Source organism: Dipodomys spectabilis, unplaced genomic scaffold (assembly GCF_019054845.1).
Source record: "Dipodomys spectabilis isolate Male_0828 unplaced genomic scaffold, ASM1905484v1 ptg000120l, whole genome shotgun sequence".
NCBI lineage: Eukaryota > Metazoa > Chordata > Mammalia > Rodentia > Heteromyidae > Dipodomys > Dipodomys spectabilis.
The window spans coordinates 2,846,413-2,872,090 of record NW_024870797.1 but is presented as its reverse complement, the minus strand read 5'-3'; positions in this window follow the sequence as shown (position 1 = coordinate 2,872,090).

Genomic DNA, 25,678 nt, shown 5'->3' with positions numbered 1-25,678 from the left:
ACCTGGAACTGTGACCTTGAACAAAGGGTCTGGGACGTACATGTGGAGCCTGGGCCTTGAACTCACATCCTAGGCATTGAATTTGTGGCCTAATACATGAATTGTGGCCCTAAGTGGCAGTGGGGGCCTGGGTATTGAACTTGGGTCCTGGACCTTGAACTCATGGCTTGGCCCATAAACTCATGGTCTTAGCCTTAGATTCAAAGCCTAGTATATGAACTCCAGGCCTGGGCCTTGAACTCATTCTGGCCCTTGAACTCAGATTGTGGGACTTGAACTCACAGCCTGTGCCTAAAAGTTCAAGGTTGGGCATTGGACTCACGGCCTGGGCCTTGAACTCATGGCCCGGTATTTGAACTGAGACCCTGGACATTGAACTCGTGGAGGAAGGGATGACCTATGACTTCAACTTGGGCTTGGGCCTTCAACTCACAATCTGGGACTTGAACTCATGCCTAGACCTTGATCCATGGGTCTACAACTTGAATTCTCATGCAACCTGAGACTTGAGCTCTGGGCCTGGACCTTGAACTGAAATCTGTACATTGAGAAAGGGGCCTGGGACTTGAATGTGGAGCCTGGGCCTTGAACTCATAGTACAGGCCTTGAACTTGGGTCTGGGAATTCAACTCAGTGCCTGAACCTTGAACTCAGGCACTGTGACTCAAGTTCAGAGCCTGAATGTTGAACTTGGGGTCTGAACCTTGAAATATCAGCCTGAGACTTGAATTTGGTGCCTGACATTTGAAGTTTCAGTGTAGGACTTGAACTTGAGGCCTGGGCCTTGAACTTAGGGCATGTGATTTGAATCGCCAACATGCGCCTTGAACTCAGGATCTGGGACTTGCACTTTTGGCCCATGCCTGAAGCTCTTGGTCTTGAACTCACAGGATGGGCCTTGAACTCATGGTGTGCTATTGAACTGGTGGCCTGGACCTTGAACGTGAGGCCTGGGATTTGAACTCAGGGCCTGGGCCTTGAACTCAAAGTCTAGGACTTGAACTCAGAGACTGAGCCAGGAACTCTCAGCTTGGGACTTGACCTGGAGCCCTGGACCTTGAACTTCAGGCTGAAGACATAAACTTTCTTCATAGGACGTGAACTCAGGGTCTGGACCTTGAACTCACAGCTTGAACCTTGAATTCACAGCCTGAGCCTTGAACTCATGGGCTATAGTTTCAAATGGGGCCCTAGACCTTGAACTTGAGGGGGAAGTGGGAACCTGGAACTTCACCTTGGGGCCTGGGACTTAAACTCACAGCCTGAACTCGGAGCCTGCACCATGAACTCAGGGTTTGGAACTTGAATTGCAGCCTAAGCCTTGAACTTGAGGCCTGGGCCTGGAAATAAGGGCCTGGCACTTGAACTTAGTGCCTGGGACTTGAATTCTCTGCCTAAATCTTGAACTTGGGGCCTGGGACTCATACTATAGACCTGAGACTTTAAATTGAGGCCTGTGATTTTCACTCGTGTACTGGGACTTGAATCCTGGGCCTGGGATTTGAACTCATGGCCTGGATCTTGAACTTATGCCTGGGCCTTGAACTCACAGACAACTTTAACCCTCAGCCTTTGCCTTGAACTAGGGTCCTGGGACTTGAACTCATAACCTTGACATGAGAGTATAGGCCTGGGCCTTGAACTTATGGCCTGTTACTTGAACTCATGGCCTTAGACTTAAACTTTCTGCATGGGACTTAAACTCGGGGTCTGTGCCTTGAACTCAGCTTCTGGGACATTAATTCCCCTCCAGAACCTTGAACTCTTGGCCTAAGACTTGAATTCGGGGCCTGGGACTTGAACTCACATCCTGGACATTTAACTCATGACCTGGGACTTAAATTGGGGCCCTGGACCTTGAACTTAGGAGTGGGCCTTGAACTTAGGAACTGGGATTTGAGTTTAGAGCCTGAGCCTTGAACTCACAGATTAAGCCTTGAACTATTGTTCTGAGCCTTATATTCAGGGCCTGAGATGGAGCTTTCAATGTGGGGCTTGAACATGGGAACTGGGCCTTGAATTCAGGGCATGGGATTTGAATTGCCAGACTGTGTCTTGAACTCAGGATCTGGGACTTGAACTTTTGGCCCACGCCTGAAATTCTAGGTCTGGGCCTTGAACTCACAGCCTGGGCCTTGAACTCATGGCCTGGGACTTGAACTAGGATGCTGGACCTTGAAGAAGTGGCCTGGGAGTTGAACCTGAAGCCTTGAACATAAACTCACAGACTGGGACTTGAACTCAGACCTGTACCTTGAACTCAGAGCCTTGGACTTGAATTCCCTGCAAAACATGAACTCAGGGCCTGCACTTTGAATTATTGGCCTGAGACTTGCACTCATGCCTTGGGCATTTAACTTGGGACCTGAGCCTCGAACTCAAGACTTAAACTGGGACCTGAATTTGAACTCAGGGCCTGGCCTTTGAACTGAGACCATGGACCTTGAACAAGGGACATAAGACATGAACATGGAGCCTGGACCTTGAACTCACAACCTGGTCCTTGAACTCACAGACTGGAACTTGAATTGTGGCTCGGAGGGTCCTTGAACTCGAGGGCAGGATGTGTCTGGGACTTCAGTTTGGGGCCTGGGCCTTGAAGTCATGTTGTGATATTTGAACTTTGGCCTTGGACCTTGAACTTTGGGTCTGGGAATTGAACTTGGGGCTTGGGCCTTGAACTCACAACCCAGGCTTTGAACTGTGGGCCTGGACCTTGAACTCACAGCCTGTGACATGAACTCATGGGCTAGTATTTGAACTGGGGCCCTGGACCTTGAACTCAGTATCCTGGAACTGGGCCTTGAACTCACATCCTGGTACTTGAACTAGACCCTGGATCTTGAACTTGGGAACTGGACCTTGAACTTACAACCCAGGCTTGAATTAGGAGTCTGGACCTAGTACTGGGGACTCATAGCCTGGGCTGGGACTGGGCATTGAACTCCCTGACTGGGCCTTTAACTCAAAGCTTGGGCCATTAGCTCAAGGCCTGGTATTTGAATTGGAGCCCTGGACCTTGAACTGGAGGGGGAACAGGGGCACCTAGTACTTCAACATGTGACCTGTGCCTTAAACTCACAGGCTGGGCCTTGAACTCTGGCCCAGGCCTTGAATTCAGGCCTGGGACTTGAATTTGCCACCTGAGCCTTGAATTTAGGACTTGTAACTTGAACATTCAGCCTGGGAGTTTAACTGTGGAGCTGGGCCTGGAACTCAGGGCCTGGGACTTGAATTCACAGTCTGAACCTTGAACTTGGGTCTTATGACTTAAACTGGTACCCTGGACCTTCAACTCAGGATTTGGGCCTTGAATGTGGAGCATGGGCCTTGAACTGACAGCCTGGGATTTTAACTTGAGCATGGGTCTTGTACTCAGGGCCTGGGATTCAAATTCATAGCTTGAACCTTGAACTTGGTGCTTAGCCCTTGAACTCACAGCCTGGCAGTTGAGTTGGACCCTAGACCTTGAATATAGGTTCTGGGACTTGAACTCACAGCTTGGGTTTTGAACTCATGACTTGAGACTTGAACTGGGATGCTGAGTATTGAACAAGGGGCCTGGAACTTGAATGTGGAGCCTGGACCTTTGAACCCACAGCCCCGACCTTGAACTCAGGCCTGGGCCTTGAACTCAGGGTCTGAGAGAGCATACTTCCCACAGAGGGGCATCAGATAGTTTAGTTCTCACAATGCCCTGTTGTCAGTGCAGTGCTATGCCTATACATGTCCTTGAGGCGGCAACAGAAAGCTCACTTCACACAATGTCTGTCGATTGGCCATGTGTTGGGCTTGCCCATATCCATGAGGTGGCTCGAGTGCTTATTCACAATGCTCAGCCAGTGGCTGGGTTCTTTGACCGTCTCTACCCAGAGGCTCCAGAGATCTCACTTCCCACAATACCCTAATGACAATACTGTTACATGCCCATAATTCTGCACCTGGTGGGGCAGAAAGCTAATGCCCAGTGGGGCTGGAAGTTATGCCTGCACATGGCCACATCGTGGCGCCAGAGGTCCATGGAAACCAGTGATTTTTTTGGCTCTTGTTTCTGGGGTATATTTTCCTTTGATGACTTTGAGAGATCATTTCAGAAAAGAGGAACCTCACTGTCTTTACTTGGCCACTCCATATCATCCAGCCCTCTGCTGTATCTCTTCTGCCCAACCTGGGGCCTCACTTTTGTTTCTCCATGAGGGACTTTCCATTCTTCATATTACATAGTTGACTACATAGTGGTTAACTTAATTACTTATCAATATAATTATTATGGCCATGAAGAGGCCCTGGGATGCAATTCCTACCTGTGACCATCAGGAGGTAGGGTAAAGCCACATTCGCAGAACACAAAGGCAACACTGGAGTGATGTGCAAAGAGTGTCCAACTTACAGAAACTTCAGTGGTTTTGTAGCTATTGTTTTCAGCTAATTGGTTTTCAATTGTTTCAGAAATGCATAGCATCTCATTTAATTTCATATCACTATACCCTTGGGGCTAGCCCAGAGTGCCTCATGCTCCATCCTACATTACTTCTTAGTGGTCTGTCCCTTTGGAGGCACATGTACCAACCTGGGAAATCTTGGACAGCTCCAGCTCCTGCTCCTGCTGGAACCAGTACACTTACTGGTGTGGATGCTTGACTAACAAACATGCACCTGCCCCTGAGCACATTTTGGTATGTTAGGTCCTTAGTAGTGTATGTGGACTATGGGAATGCATGATTGCAAACACTGACTTGCAATTTTCTGATTTGTGGTTCATTTATTTTGTCAGCCTAATCTGTGAGCATGGGTCTCCTGGTGGGCATGCACTCAAGGCCAGTTCCCTACTAGGGCCCAGGAGGATGATGTTGAACATTATACTTGGTAAGCATGAGTGGTGTCCATTCCCGTTGGCCTGTTGATATGTGAGAGTGCAGTCATGCCAGGCCCTGCTGATTTTGATAGCCTTGCAATTAATGGGACTGCTGTGGAGCATATTCATCCTTGAGCTAGCAAGGGCAGGCTTCCTGGTGAGCACACACAGGCTGATAACAAGCAGCCCTTCTGGTGGGCACGTGCCCCATGTATCCTGAGCTTCTGCCTCTGCACACACCTCCCATTTAGTGCATGTGCTCTGAGACTGTGAGCCTGTTGTGCCCATGAACCTCCTAATGTGCATGCTTTTCCTAGAGACCAGATTATGCTAATGAGCAAAAATATCTTAAAGCAAATTCCCAAAGTGGTGCTTGCCTGACTCCTACTGTTCATGCTCTTTGTGAAGGCCGAGTGCCTGCCAGTGCGCACATGAGTCTCCTGTTGCGCATGCTCCTCCTGGAGACTAGATTATACTAATGAGTATAAAAGTCTTAGTGCATATGTGTAAACTGGGGCTCGTGTGCTTCTTGCTGAATATGCACCAAAAGGATGGTGTCTCCTGGGGTGTACAGGCACCCTGTTGCTCATGCTCCTACTGGTGCACATGCACTTGCTGGCCCACCTATGTAATACAACCCCTGGTGTACACCTGTGTGCTGCCTTGCACAGACACACTATCATAGAATTCATACATTTATTTTGTGTGCTTGTGAGTGTTGGTCCTGGGAAACAGGATGCTTATATACTTGCATGATGTGGTTGGTGTGCTATGTAGATGCAGGCCCAATATCTTGTGATGTCAGTGACAGGATACATGGATCACCTGTACACTTGGAGCACCAGATGCTTGTGAGCTTACCCAAATCCTGTGCACATCCATTGCTCTGTGTGTGCCTGGTTACTGGTGCACTTGGGCCTTGTCAATGTGTATCTTAGTTGTTCATTGTGGGCATGTGCACATGCAAATGCTGATGGCAGTGTACCAGCAGATGCGCGTGGGACTCTGTGAGCCTGCACTTTCTATCCTCTGCTTTTGAGGGAAGGCAATCATCTACTACACATGCAAACCCCAGAATCCTTCAATCTGTCAGTCCTGGTAGGCCTGCTCAGGCACATGGGTCATCCTTATTGTGGGCTCTTGTCACTGCCCATGTGTATCCTGGAGTCCTTGGATCTGACAGTGCAGGCAATCCTGATAAGGCGCATGTGGTATCCATACTGAGGATTCCTCATAGGGCACATGCATAACCATGGAGTCCTTGGGTACAGTAAACCTGCTGAGACAAGAGTTGCTTAAGATGTGCATGTGTGCTGTATATTTGTGCACCTGGTAATCCACATGCTTGGTCTCTACTTAGGGGATCTGCTAATGTGCATGTGTGTCCTGGAGCCAAATGCCCATTGGATCCTGTCAGCCTTATAGTGCACTTGTGCATCATGTTGCACAGGCCAATCCAGCCTCTGGCATACACCTTGAGGTACAGTAGAGACTGCCAGTGCACATGAGCGTCCTGGTGCACTCAAGAGAGTGGGTACATGCTCCTATTCAAGTGTACAGGAGACTGCTGGTACATACGGGCCCTCTCGTTGGTGTGAGCCTCCTGGTGATTGTGCATTTCCTCTTGCTCATGGGCCATTTGGTGCAAATGCACCTTCTGGTGAATGTGCATTTTCTGGTGCTCATGATTCTGTTCATGCATACAGGCCTTCCAGTAGACAAAGGCATGCTGGCTTGTACAGGAAGCTCATTTAAGGGGCCAGAGTGAGCGGGTGGACATGGGCCTCCTGTTTTTATGTGTGTCCAATGCTTATACTAGTTCTGTGGGCTTCCTGGCCTTTGGTAGTCATGGGGACTTCAAGGGAGATGTTGTTGCTGGATGTCAAGGCCATGGGAATTCATGTGGGGAAACACCAACCTGACCAGAGGAAGCAGCAACCTGAGTAAGACCTGAGGTTCCCTGAAGCTGGAGCTACTGCCCTGGGTCCCCGGAGGCAGCTCATGGAGGCTGAGTTGTGGCTGCCCTCTATAGGTCCTGGAAAACTACCTGAGCAGACACTTGGGCACCCAGGTGGGCACCCAGGTGGACACCTACCTGGACAGACACCTGGGCACCTCTGGACTGGTACCTGGACAGCTACCTGAAAGGCTACCTGGCCCTGCACCCCAGCTCTCCATTTCCCCCTCCTTCTGCTCCTCCTCCTCCGCCCCTTCTTCTCCTCTTCTTCCTCCTCCTCTCTATCTCCCACTCCTCTCAACTTCTATTTGTTTCTCTTTTTCTCTTCCCCTCCTCTTTTCCTCCTCCTCCCTATCTCCTTTTCTCCTCCCTCTTCCTCTTCCTCATCCTCTCCTTCTCATAACTTCTTTCTCCTGTTTCTCTTCTTCCTTCTCCTCCTCCTATACCTTCCCCTCATCTTTCTCTTATCCTTCCCCTCCTCCTCCTCTTTTCCTCTTCCCCTACTCTTTCTGCTTCCCTCCTCCTCCCCTCTTTTTCTACACCTCTTTTATTTTTTGGTCAGTCATGGGGCTTAAACTTTGTCCCTCAGCTCTTTAGCTCAAGGCTAGAGGCACTCTACCAATTGAACTACAGCACCATTTCTGGTTTTCTGGTGGCTTATTGGAGATAAGAGTTTCATGGACTTTCCTGCTTGGGCTGACTTTGAACCATGATCCTCAGATCTCAGCCTCCTGAGTAACTAGGATTACAGGCATGAGCCACCTTGTGCCTAGCCTATCCCTCCTTTTCTTCCTCCTCCTTTTTCTTCCTTCTCCGACTTCCTCCCCCCTCTCTTCCTTCTTCCTTGTCCTCCTTCTCCTTTTGGTTCTTCTTTTTATCTTCCTCCTCATCCTTCTTCTCTTTCTTGCTACTGTTTTTGCCAGTACCAAGACTTAAAGTCAGGGCATGGGCACTGTCCATGAACTTCTTTTGCTCAAAACTAGCACTCTACTACTTGAGCCACAGCACCATTTCAGCTTTTTTTGTGTTTGTGGCACTGAGGCACCTAACCCAGGGTTTCATGCAGGCTAGACTGCATTCTACCACTAAGCCACATTTCCAGTCCTCTTTCTTGCTTCTCCCTTTTCCTTCTCCCTCTTCCTCCTTCTCTTCCTCATTCTTCTCCTCCCCAGACCCCTCCTTCTCTTCCCCTACCTCTTCTCCTCTTGTTCCTCCTCCTCACATTCCTCCTCCTCACCCTCCTCCTTCCCTCCTTCTTTTGTTCCTTTTTCATTCCTCCCTTCCTGCCTTTCTCCCTTCCCTCCCTCATTCCCTCTTTACCTTCTTCCCTTCCTTCCTTTCTCCTTTTCTACACTTCCCTCTTCTTTCTACTCTTATCTACCATCTATCAGCTAGAATCCATCTGAACATCATTTCCTTGTTTCATTCCACCAGCCCCCACCCAAACATGAAGCTCTGAACTTCAACTCATGCCCTGGGACTTGAGCTTGGGACTGGGATTGGAACTCATGGCCCAGGCCTTGAACTTACAGCCTGGGCCTTAAATTCATTGCCTGGACTTGGCTGTAGGTGCCAAATTCACTGCCTAGCACTGGAACTTGGCCCTAGGCCTTGAGCTCAGGTCCTAACACAGCAAGTGTTAAACTCAGGTCTGGTGCTTGAACTTCCAGCCTGAGTCTTGAACTCAGATCCCAAACCACTATGATGATTTATTTTCATGCGTGAAGAACAAGTGCCAAGCTCTATGAAATTTTTTATGAAACTTTAGAAATATACATACATTCAAAATTTTCACCTTTGTTTATTCAAATATTGATTACATAGATATAGATGTGTGTGTGTATATATATATATATATATATATATACTTGATGAATGTATACAAAAGGTGATAGAAAAGGATATTTCAAAACATCCAAAATGGTGAGTCATTATATGTCTTTTTTAAAAAACACAACGCCGGAAATTGTGTCTCTCCTACAGCTCTAGAACTTACCGTAGCAGGGTTAGATTAGGAGAAAACTAATTTTCCACCAAAATTCTGTCAACCTTCAAATACTGTGAACTTTTTGATCAAATTAAGAAGAGCAATTTTGTAATCAATACCCTATAGAAAAGTGACACAATGATTCTCTCCATGTTTTCAGTTTCTGACCATGACCTGAAAACTAAAGCATTCAAGCTCCATTCCAGATCATATGATAATACAGTGAATGTCTTAATATATTAATTTAATGTTTAAGAATGTCATTAATTTACATTTTGGCCATTAGGTAATGGTGAGAAATTATGGCACACACATTTTGAAATAATTATCCAATACAAAACATCTTGTCTATGCTCTGCTTTGAAAAGAGCTCTAGAAAATAAGCTCTAGAAATATACAAGTTTGACTTCCACTCTCAGAGTTTTCATTACATACTGCTGAGATTTCAGAAGAAATACAAAAATATGTTCATGACATTTCTGCCCAGACACTCTCTCCAATCCTTCATATACATTTGCAACAATTTACCTTAAAAATGATACCCAGATTTTTCCAAGAGCTAAAGAAGTTATGTAGTACCAACATTTTCAAATGAAACATTACCTTTCTGCACTTCACCAGATGGTAGGGGAATGTGCAGGACCTGGTCCTGTGATTTTTATTATAGGAACAATGCAATAACCTTTCAGGATCCATGGATTCCTTGGGAAATATATTAGGGAAAATACAAATCTTCATGGCTATTCCCTTTAAGACCTATACATTAATTTGGGAATCCCTATTAGGAGAATGAAGATTTAAAATATGACAAAGATTATTAGTGTGAAAATTACCATCTGATGTACTCTGTTTCCATTGCATAGTTCTTACTTTTTAATATTATGAGAAATGGTCATTCTAGTTAGTTATTGAGTCAATTGGAACTGCTAACCTATATTATCTTCTGAGAAGTATACCTCCATTAAGAGCCATTAATTTATATGAGTTCTTATATTTCAATTTAGAAAGGCCCATAATTTACTTCTTTTCTTACATTTCAATCTTATCAAACTTCTGTTACAATTATCAGCATGTCTAAAATTTCAGACTCCATCAGGAGAGATCCTAACAACCCTGTTTGTTCTGAGCCTGTCAATATATCTTCTGTGATTCATAAAAGAAGAAAATAAGAACTAGACCAGTTAAAATAATTTCTCAAAAAAACCATAAATGTGTACCTTCTTCCATTGTGACAGGCAGGTAAATGTCAGCAAGTCTTGTGAAGAGAAAAATTCTCTGAGAGAAAACATACACTTCAAAATCTGACATCTTAAATGTTGTGGTTTCTTCATGAGATGAAAAGCAACCACGTAGAAACTATTCATCTCTAAATCTTTTTGTTGTTAGACACACATGGCTTGAAATTCATTAATTTCTGTGTCTAATTTACATATTAGGCTCGCTTATAGCAAGCAATAGAAATGTGTAACTTTTGACCTCAATTTTCAGGCATTTTTTTCTTCATCATAGAAAACCATTAGAGGATGATATGTCATGACAACTTTTGAGCAAGTTTGGAAAAGGTTTTCTAAATTATGGATGCCTGGATTAACCAATTCCAAATACCCATTTACAAATATCAAACACTTATTGAAAATACACACTCATCGGAAAGAGGATTTTCCATTCTTCTAGCTATGTCTTGATTACCACTAGGATTATAAGATCACTAGGGAGACTCATCTAGATAACTGCTTCTTAGAGTCAAAGTTTTAGATTGGGGCTGTGGTTCAATAGGTGATAAATTTCACTAGTACAGTGTGTAGTGTCCATGAAACAGAGCCAGAAGACATTAAATATATGATTACTTGACCCACACAAAGATGACAGGAATAGAAGTAATTTTCAAGTTTGACAGAATGGAATTTGCTGTTTTCTGAACTATGGGGAAGGGAAGTATTTGATTTTTTTATCCATTGAACAATAGTGCCTACCTGGAGAAAATTTTAAGAAGTACATCTTAGGATGTGAGGGATAGAAAGACAAAAAGTTATTAAGCAAGAAATGTCCCAGTCTCGTCCAAGAGCCAAATAGAAAATGTGCATATGTAAGAGGTAGAAGAAGGAAAAGAGGGAAAAGGGACTGTTGTTACCTTTCTCCTTAAGCTAACTAGATTCACCAAATAATTTCAGGCTTCCTTCCTCCCATGATGGAATACTTCCCACCACTAGGTTTTCCACAGTAACAGCTACTTCTATGTAGTGTCTTTTCTGGGTGGGGACACAATTATTGTAACATAGCCAATAATCCTCACTTCCATTTTATGCCCTGAGGATACTCAGCTCCACTTCTGTATATGACAAAGGAAATGCTCACTTCCGGCCTGATACCAGAATACGTAGTCCCACTTCTTACTATCCATTGTTGGAGTAAAATTCAGTAGAATAGCAATGTGGCCACAATCGGTAGAGGAATACTGTGAATGGATTTCCCACACTTTTCATCTAGATATCAAGTACTGATTCTTTGTAAATTCTTCTACGTAAAGATCAGTATTCTTTCTATGGTCCATTTGGGTGCAGTATATCAGTCTTTAAGTATTATTATATCCTTTGTTCCCTTAGTTTCTTTACTTGCCTAGTGATAGCAATGAAAAAGTTGAAAATTCTATCTTTGGGGAAAAAAAGGCTCAATCTTTTGGGCATTAGGGAAATTCTTGTGGTCACAATTGGTGCCTACTGAACAATGGCACTAACACATCAAAAAAATTAATCTTAGGAGTGCGAATTTACTAATGCAAATTGATTCGAATTATGTTTGTAAGCTGTTTATACATAAAAGATTCATGTACATTCTTTGTCTCCATTCTGACCAAAGTTGAAAAACATTGTTGTAAGGATAGAGTTTATCTCAGAATGACAATGTTGATTTTTATAGACAGGAATGTCAATTATCAATGTTTATTAGAGGATAGATTCAAAACAAGACATTTTCAGAACTTATTCACCTGATGCCAAAATGTTCCTTTGCCTTCCCTTTAGATATCCTTGATCTTTGGATATCCTTGATCTTTTTAATTCACATCTTAGATTCATATTTAAGTAAAGTAAGAGTAAAATGGACTATGATTTCTCAAAGCAATTACAAATGTTAAATAAAAAGAGCAAGAAAGAGACAAGTTCCTAGGATTGTTTTATTTATATATACATTTTAATTTATACAAATATTAATGTTTATATAGAATATATAGAGAAATATATGTGAATGTGTGGGTTTATGAATATACATAAAGGCTTATGCCCTGATGTTATATTAATCAACAATAATATTAAAATACTTGCAAATTTCCTGGAATATATCATAAGTTTGTAGAATTTTTAACTAAAGACTCTGTTCACAGGTTTATGCAGAACACTAAATTCAATTAAGTATTACTAAAAATATTAAGTTATTACTCAAAGCTTTATAAACCTTGATAAAAGGTGTACTGACATACAAAAATTGGTAAATACTATATGTCACTTTTCTAGTAGTAGGTACATTGTCTATTGTTATTTTTCATAAATACCAAGTGATTTTACTTAAAAATCTCCTATCAAAGATTTTGGGATATATACTCAGGACATTTGGGAGTATTGAGACTTAAATATAGATATTGGAATTATGTATCACTCAGTGGAAAGTTTCTTCATTTTGATATCTGGTACATATGGACAAAGTACTGTAAATAAAAGTAGTTGGTATTTCAATAATAAGGATAGGATATTGTGGATTTGTATACCTACCTATTTGGCATTACTGTTTTAGGAAACCTGAGGAACTGAAGAATTTCAAACTTGGTTTGAGATAATTTTACCAAGATCCACATTGGAGAAAAGTATTAGAAGGGGATAATTTGTCTTCAATGGAGAATCTGGCAACATCCCTGATTGAATCAAATAACATGAACACTTAGGTATTAATCAAAGAAATGATGGTATGGGAGTGCTTGATATCTTCTGAAATTAATCAGATACACCAAATCAGAGCAGAAACCCACTCTGAAGTAGATAGAAACAATTCCCATCAGGAGACTTCTAAACAGCAATAATCAGTTTTTTTAAATGTATGTTGTGTGTATGTTCATCATTCTTTTTTTGGTGGCGGGTGTCGGGTCATGGGGCCTGAACTCTTCCCTCAGCTCTTCAGCTCAAGGGTAGCGCATTAACACTTGAGCTACAGTGCCACTTCCGGCTTTTTTTCTTTTTGCTTATGTGGTTCTGGGGAATCGAACACAGGGCCTCATGCTTGCAAGGCAAGCGCTCTACCACTGAGCCACCTTTCCAGCCCCTGTTCATCATAACTCGAGTTATGACAAATAGAGTTCATGAAAGAATCATGATCTCAAGGACTTTCAGCTCAACTTTGCTGCTGTTAATTGAATCAAAGTATAAAACTATATCTATCTTCTTCTGCAGCTTAAAATGAACTACAATTCATTTCAACTGTACTAAAATTCAGTACATTTGATAAGATGGAATTTTCCCTGTTACTGACCAAAACTGTTATTTGACAACAAAACTGTTATTTGCAATCTGATCCTCATTCTCATCCCTTCTGATAAACAAGTGATGTATTCTCTGTCTTCTATTATGTTCGAGTAGGCTACTACATAGAAAATATTTTTCTTAATAGCCTATTCCAGTGTAAGTAATAGAGATAAATTTAGACACTATGTTTGAAAGAATTAAGCACATTGTACACATAGAATAGTCTTTGACTGGTTTTCTTCATAGAAGATACCTACTGATAGTGACAATTACAAATAGTGCACATTGTATTCATTTGGAAAATATAACTTGATATGATAGTATGACTCAAAGAAACAGGAAAACAAATCACTGAATTAGTATTCTACTCAGTGATATATAAGCATTTATGAAACTTTGCAATTCATTCTAAGACTTTAGGGCAAAATGTGAACACAGACTTAATAGTAGGGAAAATGATTTCATGAGCCTTTTCCTTCATGGCAATACTACAGTGGGAATGACAGGGAGCTATCTGAAACCCTGTCCCCAAATGGACAGTTTTCTGATGTACACATCCATAAACTGGTGATAGAGAAATTATGGTCTCTCCAAAATTGAGGGGTATATAAAATTTTCAATGACTATACTGACTTTCCATTTTTGTCCAGTTGATTTATGCTTAGACAACAGCCTACTACAGAGTCAGAAAATGTAGCCATTGCGGCTGGGTAGGTGGCTCAGTGTTAGAGCGCTTGCCTTGCATGCATAAGGCTCTGGGTTCGATTCCTCAGCACCACATGAGTAAAAAGAAAAAAGCCAGAAGTGGCGCTGTGGCTCTAGTGGTAGAGTGCTAGCCTTGAGCTGAAGAGTGAGGGACAGCACCCAGGCCCAGAGTTCAGGCACCACGACCAGACCCAAAAAAGAAAAAAAGAAAATGTAGCCATTGATACTTGTTCTGCTCACTATGTGCCTGGGACAATGCAGATATTTATAAGACAATGCAGATATTTATAAGAAAAGGACAATGCAGATATTTATAAGAAAAGAGATGTTTCTCAGTTTGTTTGGGTCACTGAAAGTGCAGAAATACTCAATCTCTATATTTTCACGAATTTCCAATTCAATATGTCGTGATGGGTTTCTGCTTCTTTTCTTTATTCTTTGAGACTTTCACAGTGTCTCTACAATCTAATATGAATAGAAAATGCTTAGGTGTACTCATCAACTCTCTTTTCCAAGATTTCAAGAAAGTATTTCTGTTGAATTGATCCCAAGTATTGTATTCATTTTCAAGTATTTCTGCAAAGATTGCACCCAATATTTTATATTATTCAATGGGGAAAATGTCACTGTCTAAATCAACAGAAACAAATTGGTTTCAAAGTTACCATATTTAGTGATCATCTTTTGAATTAACATATCTAACCTATATTCTATATTACATTGTTCCAACTTTCTTTCACAAGGGATATCTTCATAAAATATACTTGAAGAATCAGTACAATTAGCAACAGGAATGTTTTCAGTGTACTATTTACTCATGTGTATTACTATATAAAAAGAAATTGTATTTTTGGAAAGAAAGATATGCATAACACTGGTGTACATGAATAATGAAAGACTTTATGGGGAAAACAAGAAGTAAATAATGCTTGCATTTATTTGTAAGAGTAATTGCTAAAATTGGTATGACCTTGGGTAGCCTGTGCTTATGGCACATCAGTACTTTCAAAATGGGCAGGTAACAGAGTTCTTAGCGTTTATCCTAATTGCATTGTAGAAGATTGTAATTTATCTTTGATTCAAGAAAAAAATACCAAAACATTATTCTAAAATTCTCATGAAGAATCATTTTTGAAAACCCAACATTGCATTGATCTCAAGCAAAATGATGTTGGATATTTATGTTTCTCGTCACTTGACTCCCTTTCATCTTATTTCATGCATTTTATTTGTTGGCATATTTTGTTAATATTCAATAAGCAATTTTCATTCCTTCTTCATTCTTTTGTTACTATGGTAGTGGAAATCTCAAAGTATTGACCCTGACTACTATCACCTGAAATTAAGTATAATGAAGAATATTAGAAAGGAGAATCTGAGCTGTTCATATAGAAGCTTAGGTGGAATTTGTGTCTGTTACTACGCTGTCACATTCATTATCTTATGCTACAAGCAGTCAATGTTTGTGTCCCTTTAGTCCTTTTAGTTTTGAACCAAACAAGTTTGAATGAATATTCATGTCTTCAATTTTAATCATCCCAATATACAGGAAACAAATGATTTAAAAAACAAGAAGATATGTCAAAATGAATGATCTTGCAATCTTCAACTAAATTACATAATGGTGGTAACTAGCAGGTAATAATGTTATGTGTGGTAACTATGCCTGGGCAGTATATAGTGAATGTGTTTCTTGAGGCAAATTATAACCCTTCTTAGTGTGACAGGTGTAGTAGGTTTCAAAATCCTGTTTGTCTCCAGTGTCCAGACTTATTTGGATGGTCCCTTCCAAACAATCAACACAAAAAACTGATCATTACATCCAAAAGTCTCTCTTTGTGGTAGAGGTAATTTTGCCACACATAGCAATTTTTTGCATTGTGAGGTATTTGCTCCCTTTAAGTTCTCAAGGGAAAACTGGATCTCCTGAAGGATTCTGAAAATATGAGTAGGATGTAAGTGTCATGTAGACAAAGTACCATTTGACAGTAGACAAAACTACTTTGTAAATTCTAAATCGAGCACACTGTGTTAAAGAATGATTACCTTTTTATGTCTCAAGTGTGGAATTCAGTTGATTTAGGCAGAAAAGTAAAAAGCAATTAAATTGAAATAAAATCTTAATATTAACCTCATATTTATTGATATCCAGAATGATTTAATTCCCCCAAAAATTCTTGACCAATACATTCTGATTTAAAACAGGAGGACAAATGTTATGAAAGAGAAGCATATATTGTTGTTTCAAAATGAAAGCACCATAATGGAAAAGTAAAAACCAAAACCAAAGCCAAAAAAAAACCCAAAATAAAGACCATTCTTGTAATATATTGCAAAGTTCAGCCAAGAAAAAGAATAATTTACAACTTTAATATAGGTGGTAATTCATTTAAGTGACAAGAAAATGAGAGGAAGTAACTTAAGAGAGAAATATAGTTGAAAATGGGGTTTGTACTTGGCTATGCATGCTTCTCAGTAATTTTGCTTTGTACACCATTTTTTGGAGTTGTGTGTAAGGAGGGTGTAACTTGCTAGCAGCTGAAACAGGCTGTGGAATATTTTGTAAAATTTTGTAATTTCAACATTTCATCATGTAGTATAATTGTATGTATCGATAAGTCCAACAGTTTTAAACAAATCACATTCTTAAAATGTTCAGCATATGTACTCTCTTTTATGTAATTCCTTCTTCATTACAAGTAACTATTGCAATTTAAAGCCTTCATACTACTTTAATCAATTTACTTAATGATTACCTGTTAGAGAATTATTCTGTTACAACTCTGGAGAGTGTATATTCATGTCCAAAATTTTTCTTGAAAGTTCTCATTCAATTGTGGGTGCATCCTTATATATGGAGTATACATATCAATGTGAAATTCCATAGGATATCATTTGTAATGATTTATTTGGTACCAAAAAGTAGTATGAAAATTGAAGCATATTATTCACTGGTAATAAGTAATCTAGTGACAAAATGAGGATTACTTATACTATAAGGTAAAGCATAGACACATTACATTAGTTTTATTAAAGATCCTTGACACTTTAAAATACCTATGAACAATGGACATTGTGAGAAAAACAAAAGAAACCTCAGTTTTGCCTTAAAGCTATTGTCTGGATCCTTGTCCTTTCAAAGAACTAAGATTTAATGGGTAAGAAAAATAAAACTGATTTTACTCCTCATCTATTTATTTATTAAAACTCAGTTTTGGAAATGAGAAATGCTTCAAAATCACGTGTACCTTTTGGACTGGAGAGGTGTTTCCAAAGGAATAGGACAAAACAGCATTCATATATTTTTCTGTGGAAAAGACTTTAACATACATTTTTTAATCTAGAAATAAATAACAAGGATATTCATAGGGATTGCTATAAATACCAGAAATTTAAAAATAGCACTTGGCTATTTAGCCTAAAATTCTTTTGTGCTTTTTTTTGTCTTGTATATGCAAAAGGTAGGTAATAGCAAAATTAGAATTCAAAAAATTATTAATAGATATTGTCATTCTCATCTATTTAAAAGTGAGTTGAATATGTGATGTGTAACACTAGTCATTCCATCTGTTCTATATTTTAGGTCTATGTTTTGTTTTCTTTTTAATTTTACTTTTTTTTTTTTTTTGTCAGTCGTGGGGCTTGAACTCTGGGCATAGACGCTGTCCTTGCACTCTTCAGCTAAAGGCGAGTGCTCTACCACTTGAGCCACAGTGCCACTTCCAGTTTTCTAGTGGTTTATTGGAGATAAGAGTCTCACGGACTTTTCTGCCTGGGCTGGCTTTGAACCGCGATCCTCAGATCTCAGCCTCCTTAGTAGCTAGGACTTACAGGCATAAGCCACCAGTGCCGGACTTCTTTTTTATTATAATTCTATTGTCACGGTGAGGTAGAGGTGGAGTACAGATGCATATGTAACATAGTAAGTACAATTCTTATGGAATGTTTACCACTTCCTCATTTTTCTCTCTTTTTCCCATCCTCCATAAACCCACCTAAGTTGTCCATATTTTCTTGTGAGTATTGCTGTTTCATAGGATCACATGTTGTCATTTGCCTTATCATCTTGTAACAATAGTCTTTGCATATATTCTATTGTTTAAGTCTACCTTTTCAAATTTACTGTTATGGAGAGCACACAGATTCAGCAAAGTTTTATAACACTTTTGGAAATATATCTCATTTGTAAACCCAAGTGTACTATCAGGAATTACAGACATTCAAATATTATGTGAGGATGTGATATAATAAATACAATAAATCTTTACTGACTTTGGATTTACTTTAGTCATGATTTTATATGAATTTACTAAACATCTCTTCTCCTTTGCTCATTTCCTGAACTCTTCCACATCACAGTGTGAGGTGATATACATTCTTTTGATGAGAAAACTAACATGAAATGACTCAATTATATCATCCTGTGCAAAATATTTAATGATGTACACAAAAACCTTCAATATAATTACAAAGAAGTGTCATGCATAATGCTATACCTAGGTTCAAACAAAGATGCATTTTTTTTTCCATCAGGAAGAATGAAAAATGCAAATGATTGCAAAGTAATAATAGTCACATAGTATTATTAGGGAAGGATATAGAATGATGAGGTGGAATAATTATATTTTCATAAATATATGAATGTCAGCTGTCTGAATATTGCAATTCAACACAGCAATCTTAGGAGTTTATAAAGACTGACTCCTGTTAAAAACTGTTTTTAACGTATCTATATCTTGAGAACTCTAGTGAATGAGGACATCAATATTTGCAAAATGTGAAAATGATAGAGAACTTAGTGGTTATCCAAATTATGTGTTAAGCAGGCAATAATGTAGGCAGGAGTCAGGTAAAAATAATTTATTTTAAGGTGGCAAATTGCACATATTTATGTTTGGGCTAATCCTATTACAATAATGGGAACATGGGGGCTGGGAAGTTGGCTCAGTGGTAGAGAGCTTCCTTTGCATGCCTGAGGCCCTGGGTTTGATTCCTTAGCACCACATAAGCAAAAAGAAAAAAGCCAGAAGTGGCGTTGTGGCTCAAGTGGTAGAGTGCTAGCCTTGAGCTGAAGAGCTGAGGGACAGCGCCCAGGCCCAGAGTTCATGACCGGACCCCCCCACCAAAAAAAATGGGAACATGAATGTTTCCCTAATTAATGTAAGAAAATTTTTATTTTTGGAGCTGAGGTATGAGTTGAAATAAGATAGCACCATGTCAAACAAAACACTTCAAATGCATGCCTAAGAGAGTATTACACAAAGAAATTGACATGAACATAGAATGGGTAGAGCAGACACACATTAACACAGTTCACTAAGAAGCAAAATAATGATTTAAACAGTATTTGGAGACAAATCAAAAGCATGGTTTTGCCATCCATATCTGTACATGTTCTCTCAACACAAATCGCTAGCCTTGAAGAATTATAATTTAAACAGCCTATTATATTCAGTAAGAGATTAAAAGAATTTGAATTATCATGGAATCACATGAAACAGTGTTTATAATTGGGAAATGCCATTTCCCAAGCAAAGTGCCTTTGGGGATTATCCTTCTAGGAAATTCAGGGACAAAGTGGAGGGTATTTAAGATTCAACAAATGCAGTGCTGCCTCAAATTGACCAACTGGTAGAAGTTTGCATAAAGTTTCATCTGAAACATAGCTGGTGATTTTATATGCTTTCATACATTATTATTCTTGTTAAGTCAGATGCATATAACACATACACGTGAAGCTATAATATGGAGTAAACTTAATATTAACTGCATTAAATCTAGATCCTATGGAACATCATCTGAACAGTCTGTATGCTCTCCCAGCACATTTAGATTGGAAGACTTCCAATTAGTCATCCTTTCCTTCTGTAAAAAAATTAAATACATAACTCAATTTTAAAAAATGTTACAGGTAATGTAAAATGTTGCTAATTTTCCAGTATTTAGTTAACAGAACATAAATGGTGTTTATTCATGAAATATAGTCAACAACTACTTGCTTATTGATGATTAAGCACTTTTAAACAAATTACGTGACTGCGGATCCTTATTGAGTACCAATCATGATTGATTTTTCCTTCCTTATTGGTTCCTCTATGTCACTTTCTTATTTTCCACCTTATTTCCCATATGACTCTCGGAAAATGTGCTTGCCTTATGGATTTCTATTTCCAAGTTTGCTGCAATCATGCAGCACTGATCATTGCAGGTATTTAAATACCTTCCTGTTTTCCTCAAATCAAGGGCAGTGCTATTTCTCCACTAGGTCAATGTTTAGAAACTATGTTGATATGAAGAAAATAGAGATATTATATCAGGAAATAGTACATAGGTATAAATACTAAATTTATTTGAAGTCCTGTTTTAGATATGAAGATTGCCTAGAATTTTCTTAATAAACATTTTGACCTTAAAAGTTAGTACTGTTTACATAATTCATCCAGTACTATTAATTGGTGCATATGAAGGATAAGTAGCTAAAATAGCAGAAATATTTGGATGATTTCTACAACCAACTTTTTAATAAACATTGATTTCAAAATGTATATTTTATTTAATGAATTTCATAAAGCTTATCTACATTGTGGATTCTCGTTCAAAATATGCCTGAAAATTCTCAGGAAGCTACTTAAAATATATAGTCATTGGAAAGTGCACCTGCTTGGATAATATCTTTTTCCAAAGTATTTACATGCCTGCTATTAATAACTGCTTTGTGGTATTACTGATGAGCTCTCTAGCAAAGATTAAAGTATAAATTTGGAGAGTTGATGAAATATCAAGACAGGAATTTAGACATTGGTGCTATAATTCCATGATAGAAAAAATACTTCAGAGTGGAGTGTCCTGGCATTTCAATCAAACCTAGAAAATATGTTGTGAGAATAAACTTGTAGTAAGACAACAATTGGTATTCAGAAAAATAGACATTACACTTGCAGAGGTCACTTCCACTGTCTTCTCTGTTTGGGATCCCAATTAATGTTACAATGACATAATCATTTCCCATTCATGATCTCAGGTCTTTTATCAATAAAGCAGCTTGTGTCAAGTGAAATGCTCCCTTCTGGCTCAAGGAGAGAAGGGAAGATTTAATTTCTAAGTGCTAAGATTTTCATTATAGAATTCACTGGAATTGTTCTAGGTTGCAGTAAGTTTGCTGTGGATGTCTTCTTAGCCTCTAACTCACCTGAACTATTACTGTTTATAACTACAGAGATGTACCTAACATCACTCATGTTTTGATCACCTGTTTGTTCTAGTGAACAGACAACAATATTGCCAACAAAATATAATAACTAGATTTTTATATATTAGCCACTGAAACATGGTGACTGGCGTGCAGGATACTTTTCTCATTAGTGTAATTTATCCAGCAAGGAGTTAAATATTGCTTGTAAATATAAATATCTTAATAAAGGTGATTTGTTTAGGAAATATTTTACACCGTGTAACATATAAAAAAGTATGTAAATCCTGTGTCTTAGATTATAACATGTAGGTAAATAATATCATCCCTGTGGGTATAAAACTGTTCTCAGAAAATAAATGAATTAATGTTAAGGGAAAATGATACCAAGCTCTGATATAATGCTAAATCCCCTGGGATTTTCTCAGAGCTACTGCTGAGTAAATGTATTTAAAAAGCAAGACAGAGGGAAGTACTCAATATAGTTATTTATAATATAGTAAATCCAACAAAAATAGTTATGAAGTGGCAGTTAATATTTATGTCCTTCCAGGCATAGAGGATGTTACTATGTTTTGCTTACTATGTTTTATTACTATGTTTTGTTTACTGATGTGTAAAAGCCACTAGCACTTAATGTCACATTTTTAGAATTACCTTTTTTGTAACTGGTATCTTCTGATATATATCAGATAGGATTTTGTGTAGATTATTTATCTTGAATTCTAGGCTCTTCCAATATCCTAAGGTCAGGAGTTGGTTGAGCCACTGTATGTTTCTGGTGTTCTGGAGGTTAATTGAAAATAGGATTCTAATATATTTTCCTTCCCCTGGCAGATTTCACCCACATTCCACAATTCTCTGCCTCCTGAGGAGCTAGGATTGGAATAGTGAGCCACTAACACCCAGCTAGAAAATTTTATGGAAGAATATTTTAATGAAGATTCTCAAAGGAAGGGTAAGCAAACTTTGGGAATAGTGACACTCAAAACTGTTCTTAGAACTCTTTTAAAGGGTAGCAAGCTTCCTATATACATGTGCAGTGCAGTGATTCTGAATACAAGAGAAGAAATATGAATATCTTCTTTTCAAAACTATAGCATGAATATCAGTGACTCTTCCACTTATACTTGTTTGAAAAGGACCTTATCTAAGATAATAGGAAAAGAAGAATTCTGATGCTCTTACACGCAGGATGAAAGCTGCAATTTTGAGACAATACCATCAAAACAGACATGGGAATGTAGAAACAGAATGATAATATCTGTTCATTATTGGATAATCTAGAAAGATCAAAGAGCCAAACAAATGACCTATAGAAATAGTGTATGCAAGGGGTGAAATGCTATATTTTGCTTGATATCTCCTAAAGTAAATCAGATTGAGTAAAGTAAAGCAGGATCCCTTCCATAAGAAGGAATAAAATATCCCCACTGGTTAGTATTAAAAACTATCGTCATCTTTTAGATGTCTCCCTTAAGATTGGTCAAAGAATGCTCATTTCCAGTTCATGACCTCAGGACTCTCAGATCAACTTGTTTTTCTGTCTTCTGAAACAGATAATAATGGCATGGACTACTTGGCAATGTTTAATGTGCTGTTACTATTCTTTTCTATAATAAATTTCGTGGCAACTATGCTGGTATTAGGAGATGTATATCTTGTTGGAATTTTCAGTATTCTACATAATTCTATAAACAGATATTACATCTTTCTTCTGATTATTCATTGCTTCTTAGTATAGATCACTTTTATTCTCTTCCATTCTTTATCTAGTAATAAAATCAAAGGAAATTGTTCAGTGTGTTAGTAGCATTTCTCACAACAAGAAATATAAAATCAGTTTGAACACTATAGTTTTGAGTCCTGAACAATGTGTGGAGATAGACAAATTAGCAAGCTGGTCTTTTCATGAAAATTGCCAATTGACAGTGACAAAGAATAATTGGGCATAAAGTTTTATGTTCTTGGATGCTACTGCAAGTCATGATATTCTTTAATGTAGGATGGAAGGAAAGGAAAAAGTGCAAATCTCCAATTCTGACAGTACATAAATGGTCACCAGCTGGTTGAAAAACTTGGGAACCATATAACATTGCTTAAATATTTCACAGTGCATATGTCATTCTTCTTGTGAATAATATACCTTTTTTCGGGATTACATTCACAGGGATTCTCATTACCTATATATCATTTTATTGTTCATAGTAATTTATATCGAAATTATATCCTGGAGAGAATAACAATCAGTATTTTGTTATACTAAATTTTAATTCTTCTTCTGTGAAATGATATCAATGTTTTTTAGAGTTACGAAAGCAGAAGAACATTGTCTGAGATGTCTTATTCAGAAATCATATTGAAATGTAATAAGAAACAAAAATGGACTCAGAATAATTTCACACAATGATTTATTTAAAAGATATATACCATTCTTTGTAGACATTCTCGAAAATATATAACAAACTCAAAAATATCAGTCTACAATCTTTTTACTATATTTTGCAACTCCTTTATCAAGACTAGAAAGAGTATTACCAAATTTAAAAGTACCCAATAATGTTGGCCACCAGTGATAATACTAACTACTCAGGAGGCTGGGATCTGAGGATCATGGTTCAAAGCCAGCCTATGCAGGAAACTTCATAGGACTCATCTCCAAGAAACCATCAAATAAATGGAAGTGGTGCTGAGATTCAAGTGGTAGAGTGCTCCCTTGAGCTGAAGAGCTGAGGAACAGTGCCCAGGCCCAGAGTTCAAGACCCAAAACTGACTAATAATAATAATAATCCAATAAAGTCTGAAATCCAATTGCAACTGTGTATTCATAGATAGGAGGAGTTGCTATTTTGATGCCACCATTTTAGTTATATGTTTAATTCTTGTTTAATTGTAATGAGTTATATATAAAGGTTGCCTGCAGAGAATTTTTAACTAAAACATTGAGGGAAATTTGAACTCATTGAATTTCAAATGGTGACAGTGGAACTGTTTTTCAATTTGCAGAAACTTTCTTAATTATAATGTGTCATGGAAGTAACTGGACCCTTTACACAGTCGAAATATGATTGCCCTCTGCTGCATTATAGCAGCATATGTCTTAGGGACTTTTAGAGCCAAAATATTTTGAAATTTCTATATCTTGAACTTAGAAAAAACAAATCAATTTGGTTATTGTACATATTGTACAATAGCTGCACCTTTACGATAGTCATGGCAAAAGAAATAAGACTGAGTGTTTTGGAAGGCAACAGCTCTTCTTTAGAAGTTTAGCATACAAAATGTAAGAGCAAAACTTAATAAAGTATACTGACAAATCATAAAAAGAAAACTTAGAACGATCTTGTTTTTATCTACTTAACTTCTTTGGACTAACCTATGCAGACCTTGATCCCTTCCATCAACAGGGAGAAATGCCACCCTCAATAAGGCATGATCATCACAATTGTTACTTTTCACTACTTTAACATTTGGTGTTAACTCAGTTTCTATGATGACCCAACTGAAGCTCCATTGTAGTTCATGAACTTAGAACACTCTGCTTCTGTTATGGCAAATGAACACTTACTTGCATCCTCAAATTGGAAGACAGGGTGCTACTTCACTCTAGTTGTATTTTCAATCTTGAAGTCATTAACAAAGTGTGATGAATTAATGCACAATTATCATGGGTAGAATTTTCTCCTTTGAAACTTAATAGCAAAGAAGTATACATCTAATGCCTTCATCCTTCAGCCTATCTGTCACTATGTTTGTACAGTCATAAATTTTCCATGTTTAAATTCATGCATAGAGAATTGATTCCTACATAGTGCAGCTTGTTCTAGCAAGGAATTAAAAATAAATTGTAATTATAGTCTTGCAGTATACTATCAGGAGAAATCAGCATTAAACTCAACTCATTTAGGAAAATTGCCCACTGAACAAAAAAATTAATTTATTTCATAATGACATCTTTCCCAGTGGGAACATGAATTACTAAATGCTTTTATCATAAATTTTATTTTTCTTGAGCTACAGAATTTTATTCATGGATTATGACTGCCTTCTAGAATAGTTTTAAGCCTAAACTATCAATCATTTAATGTGAAGCCATATTAATATATTTGTATGCATGCAAGAAATGTCATTTTATTACCTGCAAAGTAGGTCAAAATAATTATTCCTGAGGCATCTCTCTCTTTTACACAATCCACTCACAAAGAATCTCAACATACAGAACAAGGATATAGTATAAAATACTTAAAGAAAATTAATTTAACCAGATACTACATTTGGTATAGTAAACTATATATGTAGGTTTTCCTCTTTCTTCATTTGGAATGTGCTTTAATTATTACTTTTTCTCACTTCAAGTTACTTATAGCACTCTAACCTACAACCACACTTGTATTTTTTTTGGCAATTTCAACCACCACAATGTGGTTCTTACTATATACTATTTGCAGTTCAAAACACATTGCTTGAAATATATTAG